This window comes from Pseudophryne corroboree, unplaced genomic scaffold (assembly GCF_028390025.1).
Source record: "Pseudophryne corroboree isolate aPseCor3 unplaced genomic scaffold, aPseCor3.hap2 scaffold_503, whole genome shotgun sequence".
NCBI lineage: Eukaryota > Metazoa > Chordata > Amphibia > Anura > Myobatrachidae > Pseudophryne > Pseudophryne corroboree.
The window spans coordinates 428,886-449,472 of record NW_026970108.1 but is presented as its reverse complement, the minus strand read 5'-3'; the positions used below and the strand labels follow the sequence as shown (position 1 = coordinate 449,472).

The 20,587-nt window shown below is 48.2% G+C and overlaps 16 non-coding genes and 1 pseudogene across 16 annotated transcripts; all 17 read left to right on the top strand.

The window, feature by feature from the left end:
- Positions 1-11,095: 11,095 nt before the first annotated feature.
- On the top strand, positions 11,096-11,259 carry LOC135030629 (U1 spliceosomal RNA). Its single transcript, XR_010226589.1, has one exon. It is a non-coding gene; the product is annotated as a U1 spliceosomal RNA (small nuclear RNA).
- Positions 11,260-11,411: 152 nt separating this feature from the next.
- Positions 11,412-11,574, top strand: LOC135030603 (U1 spliceosomal RNA). The gene has a single exon (XR_010226571.1). It is a non-coding gene; the product is annotated as a U1 spliceosomal RNA (small nuclear RNA).
- Positions 11,575-12,220: 646 nt separating this feature from the next.
- Positions 12,221-12,384, top strand: LOC135030653 (U1 spliceosomal RNA). The gene has a single exon (XR_010226612.1). It is a non-coding gene; the product is annotated as a U1 spliceosomal RNA (small nuclear RNA).
- A 152-nt stretch (positions 12,385-12,536) lies between these two features.
- On the top strand, positions 12,537-12,699 carry LOC135030616 (U1 spliceosomal RNA). Its single transcript, XR_010226581.1, has one exon. It is a non-coding gene; the product is annotated as a U1 spliceosomal RNA (small nuclear RNA).
- A 671-nt stretch (positions 12,700-13,370) lies between these two features.
- On the top strand, positions 13,371-13,534 carry LOC135030638 (U1 spliceosomal RNA). The gene has a single exon (XR_010226598.1). It is a non-coding gene; the product is annotated as a U1 spliceosomal RNA (small nuclear RNA).
- Positions 13,535-13,686: 152 nt separating this feature from the next.
- Positions 13,687-13,849, top strand: LOC135030589 (U1 spliceosomal RNA). The gene has a single exon (XR_010226557.1). It is a non-coding gene; the product is annotated as a U1 spliceosomal RNA (small nuclear RNA).
- Positions 13,850-14,520: 671 nt separating this feature from the next.
- LOC135030574 (U1 spliceosomal RNA) lies at positions 14,521-14,684 on the top strand. Its single transcript, XR_010226543.1, has one exon. It is a non-coding gene; the product is annotated as a U1 spliceosomal RNA (small nuclear RNA).
- Positions 14,685-14,836: 152 nt separating this feature from the next.
- Positions 14,837-14,999, top strand: LOC135030604 (U1 spliceosomal RNA). Its single transcript, XR_010226572.1, has one exon. It is a non-coding gene; the product is annotated as a U1 spliceosomal RNA (small nuclear RNA).
- A 671-nt stretch (positions 15,000-15,670) lies between these two features.
- Positions 15,671-15,834, top strand: LOC135030569 (U1 spliceosomal RNA). Its single transcript, XR_010226538.1, has one exon. It is a non-coding gene; the product is annotated as a U1 spliceosomal RNA (small nuclear RNA).
- Positions 15,835-15,986: 152 nt separating this feature from the next.
- Positions 15,987-16,149, top strand: LOC135030588 (U1 spliceosomal RNA). Its single transcript, XR_010226556.1, has one exon. It is a non-coding gene; the product is annotated as a U1 spliceosomal RNA (small nuclear RNA).
- A 671-nt stretch (positions 16,150-16,820) lies between these two features.
- On the top strand, positions 16,821-16,984 carry LOC135030573 (U1 spliceosomal RNA). Its single transcript, XR_010226542.1, has one exon. It is a non-coding gene; the product is annotated as a U1 spliceosomal RNA (small nuclear RNA).
- Positions 16,985-17,136: 152 nt separating this feature from the next.
- Positions 17,137-17,299, top strand: LOC135030599 (U1 spliceosomal RNA). The gene has a single exon (XR_010226567.1). It is a non-coding gene; the product is annotated as a U1 spliceosomal RNA (small nuclear RNA).
- A 671-nt stretch (positions 17,300-17,970) lies between these two features.
- On the top strand, positions 17,971-18,134 carry LOC135030568 (U1 spliceosomal RNA). The gene has a single exon (XR_010226537.1). It is a non-coding gene; the product is annotated as a U1 spliceosomal RNA (small nuclear RNA).
- A 152-nt stretch (positions 18,135-18,286) lies between these two features.
- LOC135030626 (U1 spliceosomal RNA) lies at positions 18,287-18,428 on the top strand (annotated as a pseudogene).
- A 692-nt stretch (positions 18,429-19,120) lies between these two features.
- On the top strand, positions 19,121-19,284 carry LOC135030657 (U1 spliceosomal RNA). Its single transcript, XR_010226615.1, has one exon. It is a non-coding gene; the product is annotated as a U1 spliceosomal RNA (small nuclear RNA).
- Positions 19,285-19,436: 152 nt separating this feature from the next.
- LOC135030601 (U1 spliceosomal RNA) lies at positions 19,437-19,599 on the top strand. The gene has a single exon (XR_010226569.1). It is a non-coding gene; the product is annotated as a U1 spliceosomal RNA (small nuclear RNA).
- Positions 19,600-20,272: 673 nt separating this feature from the next.
- LOC135030628 (U1 spliceosomal RNA) lies at positions 20,273-20,436 on the top strand. Its single transcript, XR_010226588.1, has one exon. It is a non-coding gene; the product is annotated as a U1 spliceosomal RNA (small nuclear RNA).
- Positions 20,437-20,587: the final 151 nt, after the last annotated feature.

The following is a 20,587-nucleotide window of genomic DNA, read 5'->3' as shown; positions in this document are numbered from 1 at the left end:
TAAGCTGTTTTTTAGGGTTTTTTGAAAAAAACACCCGAATCCAAAACACACCCGAATCCGACAAAAAAAATTCGGTGAGGTTTTGCCAAAACGCGGTCGAACCCAAAACACGGCCGCGGAACCGAACCCAAAACCAAAACACAAAACCCGAAAAATTTCCGGCGCTCATCTCTAGTATTTACCCTGCACACAAACAATATAACCCACCTAAATCTCTCTGCAAATGTTATATCTGCCCCCCCCCCAACCCTGCAATGCACATGGTTTTGCCCACTAGCTAACAAATTTGCTGCATCTGGGAATTACAGCAGCTTAATATTTCTTTTTACAGAAGGTTCAGCAAATTAAATTATTTAGTGAAATACTGTAATCATAACAGTTACAGGGATATTGTAGGTAGATTTATTGTCAGTGGATAAATGTAAAAATTAAACCCTTAGGCATAGTTCCAAAATGCTGTCATTGCAATCCAGATTTTAAGGATATCATGCTTGAGCACAGGTGACTTAATTAGAACTTCGGTCAATGTGAATTAACCATTGGACTCAACCATGGTTATCCTTAAAACCCAGGGGTCTATTTAAGATCGATCTTAATCGATGTTGGGCTTCCAGGTTGAAAAAAAAACACACATTTACTAACATTTTAAAATTTATATAAAAAATCATCTGTTCGTAAATGCAGTGCACATGGTTTTGCCCAACTGCTAACAAAAATCCTGCTGCGATCAACTCAGAATTACCCCCCATGGCCCTCATTCCGAGTTGTTCGCTCGCAAGCTGCTTTTAGCAGCATTGCACACGCTAAGCTGCCGCCTACTGGGAGTGAATCTTAGCATCTTAAAATTGCGAACGAAAGATTTGCAATATTGCGATAAGACATCTCTGTGCAGTTTCTGAGTAGCTCGAGACTTACTCTGCCAGTGCGATCAGTTCAGTGCTTGTCGTTCCTGGTTTGACGTCACAAACACACCCAGCGTTCGCCCAGACACTCCTCCGTTTCTCGAGCCACTCCCGCGTTTTTCCCAGAAACGGTAGCATTTTTTCCCACATGCCCCTAAAACGGCCTGTTTCCGCCCAGAAACACCCACTTCCTGTCAATCACATTACGATCACCAGAACGATGAAAAAACCGTGAGTAATATTCCTAACTGCATAGCAAATTTACTTGGCGCAGTCGCAGTGTGAACATTGCGCATGCGCATTAAGCGGAAAATCGCTGCGATGCGAAGAAAATTACCGAGCGAACAACTCGGAATGACCACCTATGTGCACTGCAGGGAAGGCAGATTTAACATGTGCAGAGAGAGTTAGATTTGGGTGTGGTGTGTTCAATCTGCAATCTAATTTGCAGTGTAAAAATAAAGCAGTTAGTATTTACCCTGCACAGAAACAAAATAACTCACCCAAATCTAACTCTTTCTGCACATGTTATATCTGCCTCCCCTGCAGTACACATGGTTTTGCCCAACTGCTAACAAAATTCCTGCTGCGATCAACTTGGAATTACCCCCATCGATTGATGTTTTCACACTGCTCGTGTATATAAGACATAGGGCCTAATTCAGTTTGGATCGTAATACGCGTTCCAACCGCAAAAACTATGAAGAGGATGGGGGCATATACGCAGGGTCCATCCTGTGCGTGTGCCTACATTTTCTCCGGGTGCCCCGCAGAAAATGCGAATGCCTCTGCCTGTCAATCAGTAGAGGGCGTACCTTCGCAGGTATATCGCGATCATGAGCCATGTCTCCCATTTTTGTAATTATAGGTGCTCTGTGAGCTGCTGGCCATGCCCCAGCCCCTCTGTCTCCCGTGAATAGAGATTGAGGCTTATTCAGACCAGATCGCTTCAATTTATTTTCACCCAGCGGGCAATCTGGTTTGCACTGCACATGCGTATGCGCCACAATGCGTAAGTGCGACGGTCCGGAGATCACAAGAAGATTGACAAGAAGAGGGTGTTTGTGTGGGTGGCAACTGAATGTTTCTAGGGAGTGTCCGGAAAAACACTGGAGGGACCCGGCGTTTTGTGGGAGGATTTGTGACGTCACCTCAATGGCTGAGTAAGTGCTGAGCTGTGCAGCTCTTGTGCACATGTGATCACACACCTGCACAGCAAATTTTCCCTTCCGCTGTAGGCGACAACTACCTGATTACAGGGAGGCAAAAAACACACCCTAGCGATCAGGTCTGAATTACCCACAATGTGCATATTTGCAGAGCAACAAGCTACAGGGAGCCTTCCACCCCCCCCCCTTTCCCATGGGAAGGGGGGGGGGGTTGTTTGGGTTAGCTGGACATTCCCCAAAAAAGTGTCTGTCCTGCAAAAATTGGGATAGTTGGGAGGTATGTTCAAATACATTTATTGTTTTGCATGCAGGGTAAATACTGGCTTCTTTGACATTTAGCCACAAATGCTGCACAGCTGAATTACAGTATTACACTGCAATTAACAGTTATGCTAGGACATTCCCCCTCCCAAATCTACCTCTCTCTGCATGTTACATCTGTCCCACAGTGGCGTGCGGTGAGGTCAGTGGCTAGTGAGGCACTACAGCCATAATGTCCGCCGAATCCTGCCCATGACCCTTAGCCAATGCCCGCTACTGCCTCTGAGCCGATACCCGCTGCCACCGCCAATGGCTTACAAACTCGCCCACAATCAACTGACCCAGCCCTCCACCACTAATTTCTATCTCAGTCCGATGCCGCCAATGCCCGCTGCCTGCCTGCTCATTGTTCTCGTTATATATTATAAATTTTTAAAGAAAAAAAAAATGAGTGTTTGGGACTGGGAAGGGTGAGGGAGGAGGACATGAATGCAATTTTGTTGTCCAGGGCTTCCATTAACTTAAAGGAGAAGGGTCTGAATGGGTTAAAAAAATGCGTGAGGTCCCCCCTCCTTAGTATAACCAGCCTCGGGCTCTTTGAGCCGGTCCTGGTTATTTAAATACTGGGGGAAAAATTGGACAGGGGTTCCCCGTATTTAGACAACCAGCACCGGGCTCTTAGACCGGTCCAGGTTCCAAAAATACGTGGGACAATAGATGTAGGGGTCCCCCATATTTTTAAAACCAGCACCGGGCTCCACTAGCCAGAGAGATAATGCCACAGCCGGGGGACACTTTTATGTAGGTCCCTGCAGCCCTGGCATTACCCCTCCAACTAGTCACCCCTGGCCGGGGTTCCCTGGAGGAGTGGGGACCCCTTAAATCAAGAGGTTCCTCCCCTCGAGGCACCCAAGGGCCAGGGGTGAAGCCCGAGGCTGTCCCCAGCACCCCTGGGTGGTGGGTGCCGGGCTGATAGCCATGTGTGTAAAAAAAGAATATTGTTTTTTCGTTGTGGAACTACAAGGCCCAGCAAGCCTCCCCCGCTTGCTGGTACTTGGAGAACCTCAAGTACCAGCAGGCGGGGAAATAACGGGCTTGCTGGTACCTGTAGTTCTACAACAACAAAAAATACCCAAATAAAAACACAAACACACACAGCGTGACAGTAAAATTATTGAGACAGGCTGTAGCATGTGGGTGCATGTAACCCTATAAAAGTGATGGATTGGGTGACTATTACAATACCCACTGTTGCTGTCTGAAAAATGATGGATTTATAGATTGCTCTGCCGAGACATGTTTTTTTCTAAAATGCACCACAGGTATGGATGGATAGTATACTTGACGACACAGAGGTAGGTAGAGCAGTGGCCTACTGTACCGTACTGCTATATATTATATTATTTATTATTATTATTATCCTTTATTTATATGGCGCCACAAGGGTTCCGCAGTGCCCAATTACAGAGTACATAAACAAATAATCAAACAGGAAAACAGCAACTTACAGTTGACGACAATATAGGACAAGTACAGGGTAAATAAACATAGCTACATCAGCAGATGACACTGGAATAAGTATCAGGTGGCAGAAGACTGCTGGATTTGGTGCAGCTGAAGATTATTAAAGTAAGAAAAGAGTAAGCACATGAGGGAAGAGGGCCCTGCTCGTGAGAGCTTACATTCTAAAAGGGAGGGGTAGACAGACAGGGGTGAGACAGATGGGGTACATAGAGAGCATGGAACAGAGGTTTAGGATGAGATTTGGCTGGGTTTGGTGAAGAAGTGGGTCTTGAGAGCCCGTTTGAAGTTTTGTAGAGAGGTGGAGAGTCTGAGGGGGAGAGGTAGGGAATTCCAGAAAAGTGGTGCAGCACGTGAAAAATCTTGGAGGTAGGAGTGGGAGGAAGTAATCCGTAGGCAGGAGAGTCGGTGTGCATTAGCAGAGCGAAGAGGACGGGTGGGAGTGTAAAGCGAGATAAGATCAGAGATGTAGATGGGAGAGGAGTGGGTGAGGGCTTTGTAAGCAAGTGTGAGAAGCTTGAAATGGATTCTGAAAGGGAAGGGGAGCCAGTGAAGGACTAGTAAGAGAGGAGAGGTGGACGTAGTGCGTTTGGTGAGGAAAATGAGCCGGGCAGCAGCATTGAGGATAGATTGGAGTGGAGAGAGGTATTTGTCAGGAATGCCAGTCAGGAAGAGATTACAGCAGTCCAGTCTGGAGATGACCAGTGAGTGGATAAGAGTCTTAGTAGCATCCTGGGTCAGAAAGGGTCTGATCCTGGAAATATTTTTTAGATGAAAACGGCAGGTTTGTGAGAGGTGCTGAATGTGTGGTTTGAAGGAGAGGGAGGAGTCAAGGATTACTCCAAGACAGCGCGCTTGGGGGGTAGAGGAGATAGTAGTGCCATCAATAGATAATGAGATTGTAGGAGGTGAGATTATGCGGGAGGGAGGGAAGATGATCAGCTCGGTCTTAGACATGTTAAGTTTAAGAAAGCGCTGGGACATCCAGGAAGAGATAGCAGAGAGACAGTTGGAGATACGAGTGAGGAGAGTAGGGGAGAGGTCTGGAGAGGAAAGATAAATTTGAGTGTCATCAGCATAGAGATGATATTGGAAACCAAAAGAACTTATGAGCTTACCTAGTGAGGACGTATAGAGAGAGAAGAGAAGAGGACCAAGGACAGAACCTTGGGGTACCCCTACAGTTAGTGGAAGTGAGGGGGAGGTGGAGTCATGAGAGGAGACAGAGAATGAACGGTCAGAAAGGTAGGACGACAACCAAGAGAGGGCAGTGTTACGCAAAACAATGGAGTGAAGGATTTGCAGTAGGAGAGGATGGTCCACAGTGTCAAAAGCAGCAGAGAGATCAAGTAGAATAAGTAGAGAGTAGTGTCCCTTAGATTTAGCAGCATGGAGGTCATTGCATACTTTTGTAAGGGCAGTTTCAGTGGAGTGGAGAGGACGGAAGCCAGACTGGAATGGGTCAAGCAGTGAGTGTGAGGAAAGAAAGGAAGTAAGGCGGTTGTAGACAATACGCTCAAGGAGTTTGGAGGCAAAAGGGAGGAGAGAGATGGGTCGGTAGTTGGAGATAGTGTTTGGATCAAGGGTAGGTTTTTTAAGAATAGGAGAGATGAGAGCGTGCTTGAAGGCAGAGGGGACAGTGCCTGATGAGAGGGAGAGATTGAGAAGGTGGGAAAGATGGGAACAAGCAGAAGAAGAGAGGTGGCAAAGGAGGCGGGAGGGGATAGGGTCAAGTGGGGAGGTGGTGAGGGGACAGGAACGAATGAGGGCCATGACTTCCTCTCCAGATGCATGGGAGAAAGATGACAGAGTTGGTGCGAGGGATGGGGAGGGTTGGTAAGGGATGGGAGAAGGCTGGTTACTGATAGTCTGGTGTGATGTGATGTCCTGACGTATGGAGTCAATTTTGGATGTGAAGTAAGTGGCAAAGTCAAGAGCAGAGAGTGAGGAAGGGAGACGAGGTGGAGGTGGGCAGAGGAGTGAGTTGAGAGTGGCAAAGAGGCGCCGGGGGTTGGAAGACTGGGAGGAGATGAGGTTCTTGAAGTATGACTGTTTAGCAAGAGAAAGGGCAGCACTGAAGGATGAGAGCATAAGTTTGAAATGGAGGAAGTCTGCCTTAGAGCGTGATTTCCTCCAGTGTCGCTCAGCAGTACATGAGCATTTTTGCAGATATCTGGTGCATTTGGTGTGCCAGGGTTGAGGTGTTAATTTGCAAGGGTGAATAGTGGTTGGTGGAGCAACAGAGTCAAGAGCAGAAGTAAGGGAAGCATTGTATGTGGAAGTGGCTTGTTCAGGGCATGAGAGAGAGAGAATAGGAGAGAGAAGTGAGTCAAACAGGGAGGAAAGGAATGTGGTGTCAATAGCTTCAATGTTACGCTTAGTGATGGTAGCCTTAGGAGGTAGAGATGGGGAAGTCGAGAGAGATAGGTTGAAGGAGAGCAGGTGGTGGTCAGAGAGGGGAAATGGGGAGTTGGAAAAATCAGAAATATCACAGCGGTGAGTGAAGACCAGATCCAGTGAGCTCCCATTCACATGGGAGGGTGAGGAGGTCCACTGGGAGAGACCAAGTGAAGAGGTGAGGTTAAGGAGTTTAGAGGCAGGGGATTGTGTGGGGATGTCAATAGGGATGTTGAAATCGCCTAGGATAATGGTGGGAATGTCAGAAGAGAGGAAGTGAGGAAGCCAGGAAGCAAAGTTGTCGATGAATTTGGAAGCAGTGCCAGGGGGCCGGTAAATGACAGCTACTCTAAGATGGACTGGTTGGAAGAGGCATATGGTGTGGACCTCAAATGTAGAGAATATAAGGGAAGGTTCTGGTGGTATGAGTTGGTAGGAGTAACTAGAAGGTAAAAGGACCCCAACACCACCCCCATGGCGACCCCCAGGTCGGGGTGTGTGTGTGAATGTAAGGCCCCCAGCAGAGAGAGCAGCAGCAGAAGTAGTGTCAGAGGGCATAATCCAAGTTTCAGTAATGGCTAGTAGGTGTAGGGAGTTGGAAATGAAAAGGTCATGAGTGGGGACCAGTTTGTTACAAACAGATCTGGCATTCCAGAGGGCACAGGATAGGGGGTATGAGTTTGTGGGAGAGATGTGAATTAGATTTTCAGGGTTGCTGTAGCGATGAGGTGGGATTAACTTTGAGGGCAGGGATGATGAGAGAGTAGTGATGGTACGGGTGCCTGAGCTAGGAGGGGAAACTGCAGGAGGTGGGCAGGGAGGGAGGTCAGTGTGATGTGGATGGGGGTGTGGGGAGGTGACAGGGAAGGGAGAGAGGGAGCAGGGCTGAGTTGTGGGGTAGCAGGACCATGGGGCAGAGGTGAATGAAAGTGGGGTAACAGGAAAGGTGGGGGAAGGAAACAGAGGGATGGAGGGGAGACAGAGGAGGGGAGAGAGGAGGAGGTGGAGGAGACTAGTGGGGAAGGATAAAGATACATTATTAGGTAGACACTGAGTGATGTGGGGAGTATAAGAAAACCTTGACATAGTGTTAAGTAGGTAAATAGGTTGAAGTAGTGGAAGTAGGAGAGGAGACTGTAAGGCAATCCGAGCAGAAGAATTGCAGAAATGCAGGTGAGAAAAGCAGTGTAGGCTCAAGGGGTGTAGATTTAGTATGAAATGAGTCAAAAGCGTAGATAAAGTGGGTGCAGAAATGTATTTGGAGTGTAAGAAATGAAGGGATTGTGAGAGGTTTAAGAAGCAATGGTAATTATGTTAGATGTTTTAAGTGTTTGCAGGTAAAATTGCATTGGTGCAGCTGTGCTTAAAAAACAAAATTACAATAATACAGATACAGGCATTTGTAGGTGAAATGGATGGTTTATGAAATGTCCAAGTAAGGTAGTTCTGTGCTATGTAATCAGATGCAACAATCAGGAGGTGAGTGATCTGAGGAGTAAGTGACTCACATTTGTTATTAGTTCTTCAGTTTTCTTTGTTTTGTTAGATTGGTGTGCTTCTGTTTTCCTTCTTTTTCACTTCGATTGAACGCTGATTGAACGCTGATTGAACATTGCTGTTATGTGTCAATTTTATCACGCTTTGATAAAAATGCACGCTTAGATCAATAAATGCACAGCCAAATGGCTTTGCACAGCCTAAACCATTGGACTTAAGTAGAAGACTATTACAAGTGAAACCAATAATTGAAATCTGTAACCACACCCCACCCCCTCAAATGCCAGGCAATAAATTACCTTAAAAACAACAACCAGGCATTCCACAAAGATTAAACTGGGTCTCTATCATTCAAAACTTTAAAAAAGTACTTAAAAATCACATACTATGCGATAATGTTTCAATTTGCATTACCCAGCAGAATTAGCTTTGCATATATAGATATAGTGCAGCAGAATATATTGGTGGTTGTAGTCAATTGTAATTACCTGTAGGTGACAAGAAGAGAAGAAACGTCAATTCACAATCGATATCAGCTGAAGATAAATTAACGCTGATTGAACGCTGCTGTTATGTGTCAATTTTATCACGCTTTGATAAAAATGCACGCTTGGATCAATAAATGCACAGCCAAACGGCTTTGCACAGCCTACACCATTGGACTTAAGTAGAAGACTATTACAAGTGAAACCAATAATTGAAATCTGTAACCACACCCCACCCCCTCAAATGCCAGGCAATAAATTACCTTAAAAACAACAACCAGGCATTCCACAAAGATTAAACTGGGTCTATATCATTCAAAACTTTAAAAAAGTACTTAAAAATCACATACTATGCAATAATGTTTCAATTTGCATTACCCAGCAGAATTAGCTTTGCATATATAGATATAGTGCAGCAGAATATATTGGTGGTTGTAGTCAATTGTAATTACTCAGCAGAATTAGCTTTTCATATATAGATATAGTGCAGCAGAATATATTGGTGGTTGTAGTCAATTGTAATTACCCAGCAGAATTAGCTTTGCAAATATAGATATAGTGCAGCAGAATATATTGGTGGTTGTAGTCAATTGTAATTACCCAGCAGAATTAGCTTTGCATATATATAGTGCAGCAGAATATATTGGTGGTTGTAGTAAATTGTAATTACCCAGCAGCAGCTCTACTGCACTCAACATCACCAGTGCTCACAATATATATAATGCTATATACTATGCCATAGTGGTGCTTACTATATAACACCCCCTACTGCGTTCCCCCTGGCAATGAGCATGACACCCAGAGAGTGAAACCCCTGGCAATGAGCATGACACCCAGCACGTGAAACTCTTGGCATTGAGCAGTTTTTGTAAAAGTAATTAGAAGCTTTACTGTAGGGCATAGTGTATCACAGATATTGTGGTGAGTGACATAATATGTTCCAAAGGGCATTAATGTGTGGGGCTTACCCTGCACAGAAACAAAATAACTCACCCAAATCTAACTCTTTCTGCACATGTTATATCTGCCTCCCCTGCAGTACACATGGTTTTGCCCAACTGCTAACAAAATTCCTGCTGCGATCAACTTGGAATTACCCCCATCGATTGATGTTTTCACACTGCTCGTGTATATAAGACATAGGGCCTAATTCAGTTTGGATCGTAATACGCGTTCCAACCGCAAAAACTATGAAGAGGATGGGGGCATATACGCAGGGTCCATCCTGTGCATGTGCCTACATTTTCTCCGGGTGCCCCGCAGAAAATACGAATGCCTCTGCCTGTCAATCAGTAGAGGGCGTACCTTCGCAGGTATATCGCGATCATGAGCCATGTCTCCCATTTTTGTCATTATAGGTGCTCTGTGAGCTGCTGGCCATGCCCCAGCCCCTCTGTCTCCCGTGAATAGAGATTGAGGCTTATTCAGACCAGATCGCTTCAATTTATTTTCACCCAGCGGGCAATCTGGTTTGCATTGCACATGCGTATGCGCCACAATGCGTAAGTGCGACGGCCCGGAGATCACAAGAAGATTGACAAGAAGAGGGTGTTTGTGTGGGTGGCAACTGAATGTGTCTAGGGAGTGTCCGGAAAAACACTGGAGGGACCCGGCGTTTTGTGGGAGGATTTGTGACGTCACCTCAATGGCTGAGTAAGTGCTGAGCTGTGCAGCTCTTGTGCACATGTGATCACACACCTGCACAGCAAATTTTCCCTTCCGCTGTAGGCGACAACTACCTGATTACAGGGATGCAAAAAACACACCCTAGCGATCAGGTCTGAATTACCCACAATGTGCATATTTGCAGAGCAACAAGCTACAGGGAGCCTTCCACCCCCCATCCCCCCCCCTTCCCCATGGGAAGGGGGGGGGGGTGTTTGGGTTAGCTGGACATTCCCCAAAAAAGTGACTGTCCTGCAAAAATTGGGATAGTTGGGAGGTATGTTCAAATACATTTATTGTTTTGCATGCAGGGTAAATACTGGCTTCTTTGACATTTAGCCACAAATGCTGCACAGCTGAATTACAGTATTACACTGCAATTAACAGTTATGCTAGGACATTCCCCCTCCCAAATCTACCTCTCTCTGCATGTTACATCTGTCCCACAGTGGCGTGCGGTGAGGTCAGTGGCTAGTGAGGCACTACAGCCATAATGTCCGCCGAATCCTGCCCATGACCCTTAGCCAATGCCCGCTACTGCCTCTGAGCCGATACCCGCTGCCACCGCCAATGGCTTACAAACTCGCCCACAATCAACTGACCCAGCCCTCCGCACTATCCTGACTTCTCCCGTCTGCTTACTTTGTGCTTTCCAATGCACAATGCAAACTACAGGTAGTACTGCAGGGCCCACACCCTTTTACTTGCCTTACAGAGCAGCTCTGGGGCTGTTACAGTGCCCAGCTGCTGCAAGAAATCAGCTTGAATGCTTCAGGGGCTGGGGCATAGCCAACATGAGCCCCACACCGAAGGAGGGTGGAGGTGTTTAATGCGAACTAGGGGTCATCCAAGCGCCGCAAAAGGCCGCCATGCCCTGCACGCCCCTTTTCTCTTTTCATATGCAGACGAGAGTTGAAGCCAACTTTGACCCACTGCTTGGATGGCATTACCATATGCAAATCAATCTGCTGCAGGCCTTCCCCCAGGAATGCTTGCACTAGTTGTTGCATTTGGTTTGTTGTTTGGGGGTGCTTCAGTATTAGGCAGCCTTCTGCCCTCCCATGTTCATCTGAAAATATGTGTTCTCCCTGCAGTTGTTGTCCCCAGATGAGAGTTCCCTTGTGCTGCCTCAGTTGAATCTCCTTTACTTGACAGAGATGTGCCTGAGCAGCGGCCCTCCCCAGCCCTATCTCAAATCATACTTATTTTGCATAGGAGATACCATGGTCATGAAGATTGTTTTCCCAGGGTGAGGTTCATTCATTGCATTCTGGGTATGCTGACCCCTGTGATTTCCCCAAATGTGGGAAACTCAACTGCATTATTTGTGGTAGTGGGGGACTGTGTTTGTGCTTTCCTCTGGTCAGCTCTGGTAAAAGTCAGATTTCTTTGTCTCAGATCTTCCTCTAGCCTTGTTCTTCTTTCGAGAGTTCCCTTGTGCTGCCTCAGTTGGATCTCCTTCACTTGACAGGGGGGTGCCCGAGCAGCGACCCTCCCCAGCTCTAGCCCAACTCCTATTTACCTGCCAGGTGAGATACTATGATCATGAAGGTGCTTCTCCCAGGGCAAGGCTCACCCATTGCACTCTGGGTGTGCTGCTCCTGCGATTTCCCCAAATGTGGGACACTTGACTGCATAATTTGTGTTTCCTCTGGTCGGCTCTCATATAATTCAGATCTCTTTGTCTCAGGTCTTTCTCCAGCCTAGTTTGCTGTCTGTTTCCACTTCTCTTTTCTTGAGCCGCTCCCTTCTATGCAGTTGCGCACTATCCTGACCTCTCCCGTCTGCTTACTTTGTGCCTTCCAACGCACAATGCATACTACAGGTAGTGCTGCAGGGCCCACACCCTTTTACATGCTTTACAGAGCAACTCTGGAGCTGTTACAGTGCCCAGCTGCTGCAAGAAATCATCTTGAATGCTTCAGGGGCTGGGGCATAGCCAACATGAGCCCCACACCGAAGGAGGGGTCATCCAAGCGCCACAAAAGGACACCATGCCCTGCACATCCCTTTTTTCTTTTCATATGCAGACGAGGGTTGAAGCCAACTTTGACCCACTGCTTGGATGACATCACCATATGCAAATCCATCTGCTGCAGGCCTTCCCCCAGGAATGCTTGCACTAGTTGTTGCATTTGATTTGTTGTTTGGGGGTGCTTCAGTATTAGGCAGCCTTCTGCCCTCCCATGTTCATCTGAAAATATGTGTTCTCCCTGCAGTTGTTGTCCCCAGATGAGAGTTCCCTTGTGCTGCCTCAGTTGAATCTCCTTTACTTGACAGAGATGTGCCTGAGCAGCGGCCCTCCCCAGCCCTATCCCAAATCATACTTATTTTGCATAGGAGATACCATGGTCATGAAGATTGTTCTCCCAGGGTGAGGTTCATTCATTGCATTCTGGGTATGCTGACCCCTGTGATTTCCCCAAATGTGGGAAACTCGACTGCATTATTTGTGGTAGTGGGGGACTGTGTTTGTGCTTTCTTCTGGTCAACTCTGGTAAAAATCAGATTTCTTTGTCTCAGATCTTCCTCTAGCCTTGTTCCTCTTTCGAGAGTTCCCTTGTGCTGCCTCAGTTGGATCTCCTTCACTTGACAGGGGGGTACCCGAGCAGCGACCCTCCCCAGCTCTAGCCCAACTCCTACTTACCTGCCAGGTGAGATACTATGATCATGTAGGTGCTTCTCCCAGGGCAAGGCTCACCCATTGCACTCTGGGTGTGCTGCCCCTGTGATTTCCCCAAATGTGGGAAACTTGACTGCATAATTTGTGTTTCCCCTGGTCGTCTCTCGTATAATTCAGATCTCTTTGTCTCAGGTCTCTCTCCAGCCTAGTTTGCTGTCTGTTTCCACTTCTCTTTTCTTGAGCCGCTCCCTTCTATGCCCTTGCGCACTATCCTGACTTCTCCCGTCTGTTTACTTTGTGCCTTCCAACACACAATGCAAACTACAGGTAGTGCTGCAGGGCCCACACCCTTTTACTTGCCTCACAGAGCAGCTCTGGAGCTGTTACAGTACCCAGCTGCTGCAAGAAATCAGCTTGAATGCTTCAGGGGCTGGGTCATTGCCAACATGAGCCCCACACCGAAGGAGGGTGGGGGTGTTTAATGCGAACTAAGGGTCACCCAAGCGCCGCAAAAGGCCGCCATGCCCTGCACGCCCCTTTTCTCTTTTCATATGCAGACGAGGGTTGAAGCCAACTTTGACCCACTGCTTGGATGGCATTACCATATGCAAATCAATCTGCTGCAGGCCTTCCCCCAGGAATGCTTGCACTAGTTGTTGCATTTGGTTTGTTGTTTGGGGGTGCTTCAGTATTAGGCAGCCTTCTGCCCTCCCATGTTCATCTGAAAATATGTGTTCTCCCTGCAGTTGTTGTCCCCAGATGAGAGTTCCCTTGTGCTGCCTCAGTTGAATCTCCTTTACTTGACAGAGATGTGCCTGAGCAGCGGCCCTCCCCAGCCCTATCCCAAATCATACTTATTTTGCATAGGAGATACCATGGTCATGAAGATTGTTCTCCCAGGGTGAGGTTCATTCATTGCATTCTGGGTATGCTGACCCCTGTGATTTCCCCAAATGTGGGAAACTCGACTGCATTATTTGTGGTAGTGGGGGACTGTGTTTGTGCTTTCCTCTGGTCAGCTCTGGTAAAAGTCAGATTTCTTTGTCTCAGATCTTCCTCTAGCCTTGTTCTTCTTTCGAGAGTTCCCTTGTGCTGCCTCAGTTGGATCTCCTTCACTTGACAGGGGGGTGCCCGAGCAGCGACCCTCCCCAGCTCTAGCCCAACTCCTACTTACCTGCCAGGTGAGATACTATGATCAGGAAGGTGCTTCTCCCAGGGCAAGGCTCACCCATTGCACTCTGGGTGTGCTGCTCCTGCGATTTCCCCAAATGTGGGAAACTTGACTGCATAATTTGTGTTTCCTCTGGTCGGCTCTCGTATAATTCAGATCTCTTTGTCTCAGGTCTTTCTCCAGCCTAGTTTGCTGTCTGTTTCCACTTCTCTTTTCTTGAGCCGCTCCCTTCTATGCCCTTGCGCACTATCCTGACCTCTCCCGTCTGCTTACTTTGTGCCTTCCAACGCACAATGCATACTACAGGTAGTGCTGCAGGGCCCACACCCTTTTACATGCTTTACAGAACAGCTCTGGAGCTGTTACAGTGCCCAGCTGCTGCAAGAAATCATCTTGAATGCTTCACGGGCTGGGGCATAGCCAACATGAGCCCCACACCGAAGGAGGGTGGAGATGTTTAATGCGAATTAAGGGTCATCCAAGCGCCACAAAAGGACGCCATGCCCTGCACATCCCTTTTTTCTTTTCATATGCAGATGAGGGTTGAAGCCAACTTTGACCCACTGCTTGGATGACATCACCATATGCAAATCCATCTGCTGCAGGCCTTCCCCCAGGAATGCTTGTACTAGTTGTTGCATTTGGTTTGTTGTTTGGGGGTGCTTCAGTATTAGGCAGCCTTCTGCCCTCCCATGTTCATCTGAAAATATGTGTTCTCCCTGCAGTTGTTGTCCCCAGATGAGAGTTCCCTTGTGCTGCCTCAGTTGAATCGCCTTTACTTGACAGAGATGTGCCTGAGCAGCGGCCCTCCCCAGCCCTATCCCAAATCATACTTATTTTGCATAGGAGATATCATGGTCATGAAGATTGTTCTCCCAGGGTGAGGTTCATTCATTGCATTCTGGGTATGATGACCCCTGTGATTTCCCCAAATGTGGAAAACTCGACTGCATTATTTGTGGTAGAGGGGGACTGTGTTTGTGCTTTCCTCTGGTCAGCTCTGGTAAAAGTCAGATTTCTTTGTCTCAGATCTTCCTCTAGCCTTGTTCTTCTTTCGAGAGTTCCCTTGTGCTGCCTCAGTTGGATCTCCTTCACTTGACAGGGGGGTGCCCGAGCAGCGACCCTCCCCAGCTCTAGCCCAACTCCTACTTACCTGCCAGGTGAGATACTATGATCAGGAAGGTGCTTCTCCCAGGGCAAGGCTCACCCATTGCACTCTGGGTGTGCTGCTCCTGCGATTTCCCCAAATGTGGGATACTTGACGGCATAATTTGTGTTTCCTCTGGTCGGCTCTCGTATAATTCAGATCTCTTTGTCTCAGGTCTCTCTCCAGCCTAGTTTGCTGTCTGTTTCCACTTCTCTTTTCTTGAACCGCTCCCTTCTATGCCCTTGCGCACTATCCTGACTTCTCCCGTCTGCTTACTTTGTGCCTTCCAACGCACAATGCGAACTACAGGTAGTGCTGCAGGGCCCACACCCTTTTAGTTGCCTTACAGAGCAGCTCTGGAGCTGTTACAGTGCCCAGCTGCTGCAAGAAATCAGCTTGAATGCTTCAGGTGCTGGGGCATAGCCAACATGAGCCCCACACCGAAGGAGGGTGGAGGTGTTTAATGCGAATTAGGGGTCATGCAAGCGCCGCAAAAGGCCGCCATGCCCTGCACATCCCTTTTTTCTTTTTATATGCAGACGAGGGTTGAAGCCAACTTTGACCCACTGCTTGGATGACATCACCATATGCAAATCCATCTGCTGCAGGCCTTCCCCCAGGAATGCTTGCACTAGTTGTTGCATTTGGTTTGTTGTTTGGGGGTGCTTCAGTATTAGGCAGCCTTCTGCCCTCCCATGTTCATCTGAAAATATGTGTTCTCCCTGCAGTTGTTGTCCCCAGATGAGAGTTCCCTTGTGCTGCCTCAGTTGAATCGCCTTTACTTGACAGAGATGTGCCTGAGCAGCGGCCCTCCCCAGCCCTATCCCAAATCATACTTATTTTGCATAGGAGATATCATGGTCATGAAGATTGTTCTCCCAGGGTGAGGTTCATTCATTGCATTCTGGGTATGATGACCCCTGTGATTTCCCCAAATGTGGGAAACTCGACTGCATTATTTGTGGTAGTGGGGGACTGTGTTTGTGCTTTCCTCTGGTCAGCTCTGGTAAAAGTCAGATTTCTTTGTCTCAGATCTTCCTCTAGCCTTGTTCTTCTTTCGAGAGTTCCCTTGTGCTGCCTCAGTTGGATCTCCTTCACTTGACAGGGGGGTGCCCGAGCAGCGACCCTCCCCAGCTCTAGCCCAACTCCTACTTACCTGCCAGGTGAGATACTATGATCAGGAAGGTGCTTCTCCCAGGGCAAGGCTCACCCATTGCACTCTGGGTGTGCTGCTCCTGCGATTTCCCCAAATGTGGGAAACTTGACTGCATAATTTGTGTTTCCTCTGGTCGGCTCTCGTATAATTCAGATCTCTTTGTCTCAGGTCTTTCTCCAGCCTAGTTTGCTGTCTGTTTCCACTTCTCTTTTCTTGAGCCGCTCCCTTCTATGCCCTTGCGCACTATCCTGACCTCTCCCGTCTGCTTACTTTGTGCCTTCCAACGCACAATGCATACTACAGGTAGTGCTGCAGGGCCCACACCCTTTTACATGCTTTACAGAACAGCTCTGGAGCTGTTACAGTGCCCAGCTGCTGCAAGAAATCATCTTGAATGCTTCACGGGCTGGGGCATAGCCAACATGAGCCCCACACCGAAGGAGGGTGGAGATGTTTAATGCGAATTAAGGGTCATCCAAGCGCCACAAAAGGACGCCATGCCCTGCACATCCCTTTTTTCTTTTCATATGCAGATGAGGGTTGAAGCCAACTTTGACCCACTGCTTGGATGACATCACCATATGCAAATCCATCTGCTGCAGGCCTTCCCCCAGGAATGCTTGTACTAGTTGTTGCATTTGGTTTGTTGTTTGGGGGTGCTTCAGTATTAGGCAGCCTTCTGCCCTCCCATGTTCATCTGAAAATATGTGTTCTCCCTGCAGTTGTTGTCCCCAGATGAGAGTTCCCTTGTGCTGCCTCAGTTGAATCGCCTTTACTTGACAGAGATGTGCCTGAGCAGCGGCCCTCCCCAGCCCTATCCCAAATCATACTTATTTTGCATAGGAGATATCATGGTCATGAAGATTGTTCTCCCAGGGTGAGGTTCATTCATTGCATTCTGGGTATGATGACCCCTGTGATTTCCCCAAATGTGGAAAACTCGACTGCATTATTTGTGGTAGAGGGGGACTGTGTTTGTGCTTTCCTCTGGTCAGCTCTGGTAAAAGTCAGATTTCTTTGTCTCAGATCTTCCTCTAGCCTTGTTCTTCTTTCGAGAGTTCCCTTGTGCTGCCTCAGTTGGATCTCCTTCACTTGACAGGGGGGTGCCCGAGCAGCGACCCTCCCCAGCTCTAGCCCAACTCCTACTTACCTGCCAGGTGAGATACTATGATCAGGAAGGTGCTTCTCCCAGGGCAAGGCTCACCCATTGCACTCTGGGTGTGCTGCTCCTGCAATTTCCCCAAATGTGGGATACTTGACGGCATAATTTGTGTTTCCTCTGGTCGGCTCTCGTATAATTCAGATCTCTTTGTCTCAGGTCTCTCTCCAGCCTAGTTTGCTGTCTGTTTCCACTTCTCTTTTCTTGAACCGCTCCCTTCTATGCCCTTGCGCACTATCCTGACTTCTCCCGTCTGCTTACTTTGTGCCTTCCAACGCACAATGCGAACTACAGGTAGTGCTGCAGGGCCCACACCCTTTTAGTTGCCTTACAGAGCAGCTCTGGAGCTGTTACAGTGCCCAGCTGCTGCAAGAAATCAGCTTGAATGCTTCAGGTGCTGGGGCATAGCCAACATGAGCCCCACACCGAAGGAGGGTGGAGGTGTTTAATGCGAATTAGGGGTCATGCAAGCGCCGCAAAAGGCCGCCATGCCCTGCACATCCCTTTTTTCTTTTCATATGCAGACGAGGGTTGAAGCCAACTTTGACCCACTGCTTGGATGACATCACCATATGCAAATCCATCTGCTGCAGGCCTTCCCCCAGGAATGCTTGCACTAGTTGTTGCATTTGGTTTGTTGTTTGGGGGTGCTTCAGTATTAGGCAGCCTTCTGCCCTCCCATGTTCATCTGAAAATATGTGTTCTCCCTGCAGTTGTTGTCCCCAGATGAGAGTTCCCTTGTGCTGCCTCAGTTGAATCGCCTTTACTTGACAGAGATGTGCCTGAGCAGCGGCCCTCCCCAGCCCTATCCCAAATCATACTTATTTTGCATAGGAGATATCATGGTCATGAAGATTGTTCTCCCAGGGTGAGGTTCATTCATTGCATTCTGGGTATGATGACCCCTGTGATTTCCCCAAATGTGGGAAACTCGACTGCATTATTTGTGGTAGTGGGGGACTGTGTTTGTGCTTTCCTCTGGTCAGCTCTGGTAAAAGTCAGATTTCTTTGTCTCAGATCTTCCTCTAGCCTTGTTCTTCTTTCGAGAGTTCCCTTGTGCTGCCTCAGTTGGATCTCCTTCACTTGACAGGGGGGTGCCCGAGCAGCGACCCTCCCCAGCTCTAGCCCAACTCCTACTTACCTGCCAGGTGAGATACTATGATCATGTAGGTGCTTCTCCCAGGGCAAGGCTCACCCATTGCACTCTTGGTGTGCTGCCCCTTTGATTTCCCCAAATGTGGGAAACTTGACTGCATAATTTGTGTTTCCCCTGGTCGGCTCTCATATAATTCAGATCTCTTTGTCTCAGGTCTCTCTCCAGCCTAGTTTGCTGTCTGTTTCCACTTCTCTTTTCTTGAGCCGCTCCCTTCTATGCCCTTGCGCACTATCCTGACTTCTCCCGTCTGCTTACTTTGTGCCTTCCAACGCACAATGCGAACTACAGGTAGTGCTGCAGGGCCCACACCCTTTTACTTGACTTACAGAGCAACTCTGGAGCTGTTACAGTGCCCAGCTGCTGCAAGAAATCAGCTTGAATGCTTCAGGGGCTGGGGCATAGCCAACATGAGCCCCACACCGAATGAGGGTGGAGGTGTTTAATGCGAACTAGGGGTCATCCAAGCGCCGCAAAAGGCCGCCATGCCCTGCACGCCCCTTTTCTCTTTTCATATACAGATGAGGGTTGAAGCCAACTTTGACCCACTGCTTGGATGACATCACCATATGCAAATCCATCTGCTGCAGGCCTTCCCCCAGGAATGCTTGTACTAGTTGTTGCATTTGGTTTGTTGTTTGGGGGTGCTTCAGTATTAGGCAGCCTTCTGCCCTCCCATGTTCATCTGAAAATATGTGTTCTCCCTGCAGTTGTTGTCCCCAGATGAGAGTTCCCTTGTGCTGCCTCAGTTGAATCTCCTTTACTTGACAGAGATGTGCCTGAGCAGCGGCCCTCACCAGCCCTATCCCAAATCATACTTATTTTGCATAGGAGATACCATGGTCATGAAGATTGTTCTCCCAGGGTGAGGTTCATTCATTGCATTCTGGGTATGATGACCCCTGTGATTTCCCCAAATGTGGGAAACTCGACTGCATTATTTGTGGTAGTGGGGGACTGTGTTTGTGCTTTCCTCTGGTCAGCTCTGGTAAAAGTCAGATTTCTTTGTCTCAGATCTTCCTCTAGCCTTGTTCCTCTTTCAAGAGTTCCCTTGTGCTGCCTCAGTTGGATCTCCTTCACTTGACAGGGGGGTGCCCGAGCAGCGACCCTCCCCAGCTCTAGCCCAACTCCTACTTACCTGCCAGGTGAGATACTATGATCATGAAGGTGCTACTCCCAGGGCAAGGCTCACCCATTGCACTCTGGGTGTGCTGCTCCTGCAATTTCCCCAAATGTGGGACACTTGACTGCATAATTTGTGTTTCCCCTGGTCGGCTCTCGTATAATTCAGATCTCTTTGTCTCAGGTCTCTCTCCAGTATAGTTTGCTGTCTGTTTCCACTTCTCTTTTCTTGAGCCGCTCCCTTCTATGCCCTTGCGCACTATCCTGACTTCTCCCGTCTGCTTACTTTGTGCCTTCCAATGCACAATGCAAACTACAGGTAGTGCTGCAGGGCCCACACCCTTTTACTTGCCTTACAGAGCAGCTCTGGAGCTGTTACAGTGCCCAGCTGCTGCAAGAAATCAGCTTGAATGCTTCAGGGGCTGGGGCATAGCCAACATGAGCCCCACACCGAAGGAGGGTGGAGGTGTTTAATGCGAACTAGAGGTCATCCAAGCGCCGCAAAAGGCCGCCATGCCCTGCACGCCCCTTTTCTCTTTTTTGATATGCAGACGAGGGTTGAAGCCAACTTTGACCCACTGCTTGGATGGCATTACCATATGCAAATCAATCTGCTGCAGGCCTTCCCCCAGGAATGCTTGCACTAGTTGTTGCATTTGGTTTGTTGTTTGGGGGTGCTTCAGTATTAGGCAGCCTTCTGCCCTCCCATGTTCATCTGAAAATATGTGTTCTCCCTGCAGTTGTTGTCCCCAGATGAGAGTTCCCTTGTGCTGCCTCAGTTGAATCTCCTTTACTTGACAGAGATGTGCCTGAGCAGCGGCCCTCCCCAGCCCTATCCCAAATCATACTTATTTTGCATAGGAGATACCATGGTCATGAAGATTGTTCTCCCAGGGTGAGGTTCATTCATTGCATTCTGGGTATGCTGACCCCTGTGATTTCCCCAAATGTGGGAAACTCAACTGCATTATTTGTGGTAGTGGGGGACTGTGTTTGTGCTTTCCTCTGGTCAGCTCTGGTAAAAGTCAGATTTCTTTGTCTCAGATCTTCCTCTAGCCTTGTTCTTCTTTCGAGAGTTCCCTTGTGCTGCCTCAGTTGGATCTCCTTCACTTGACAGGGGGGTGCACGAGCAGCGACCCTCCCCAGCTCTAGCCCAACT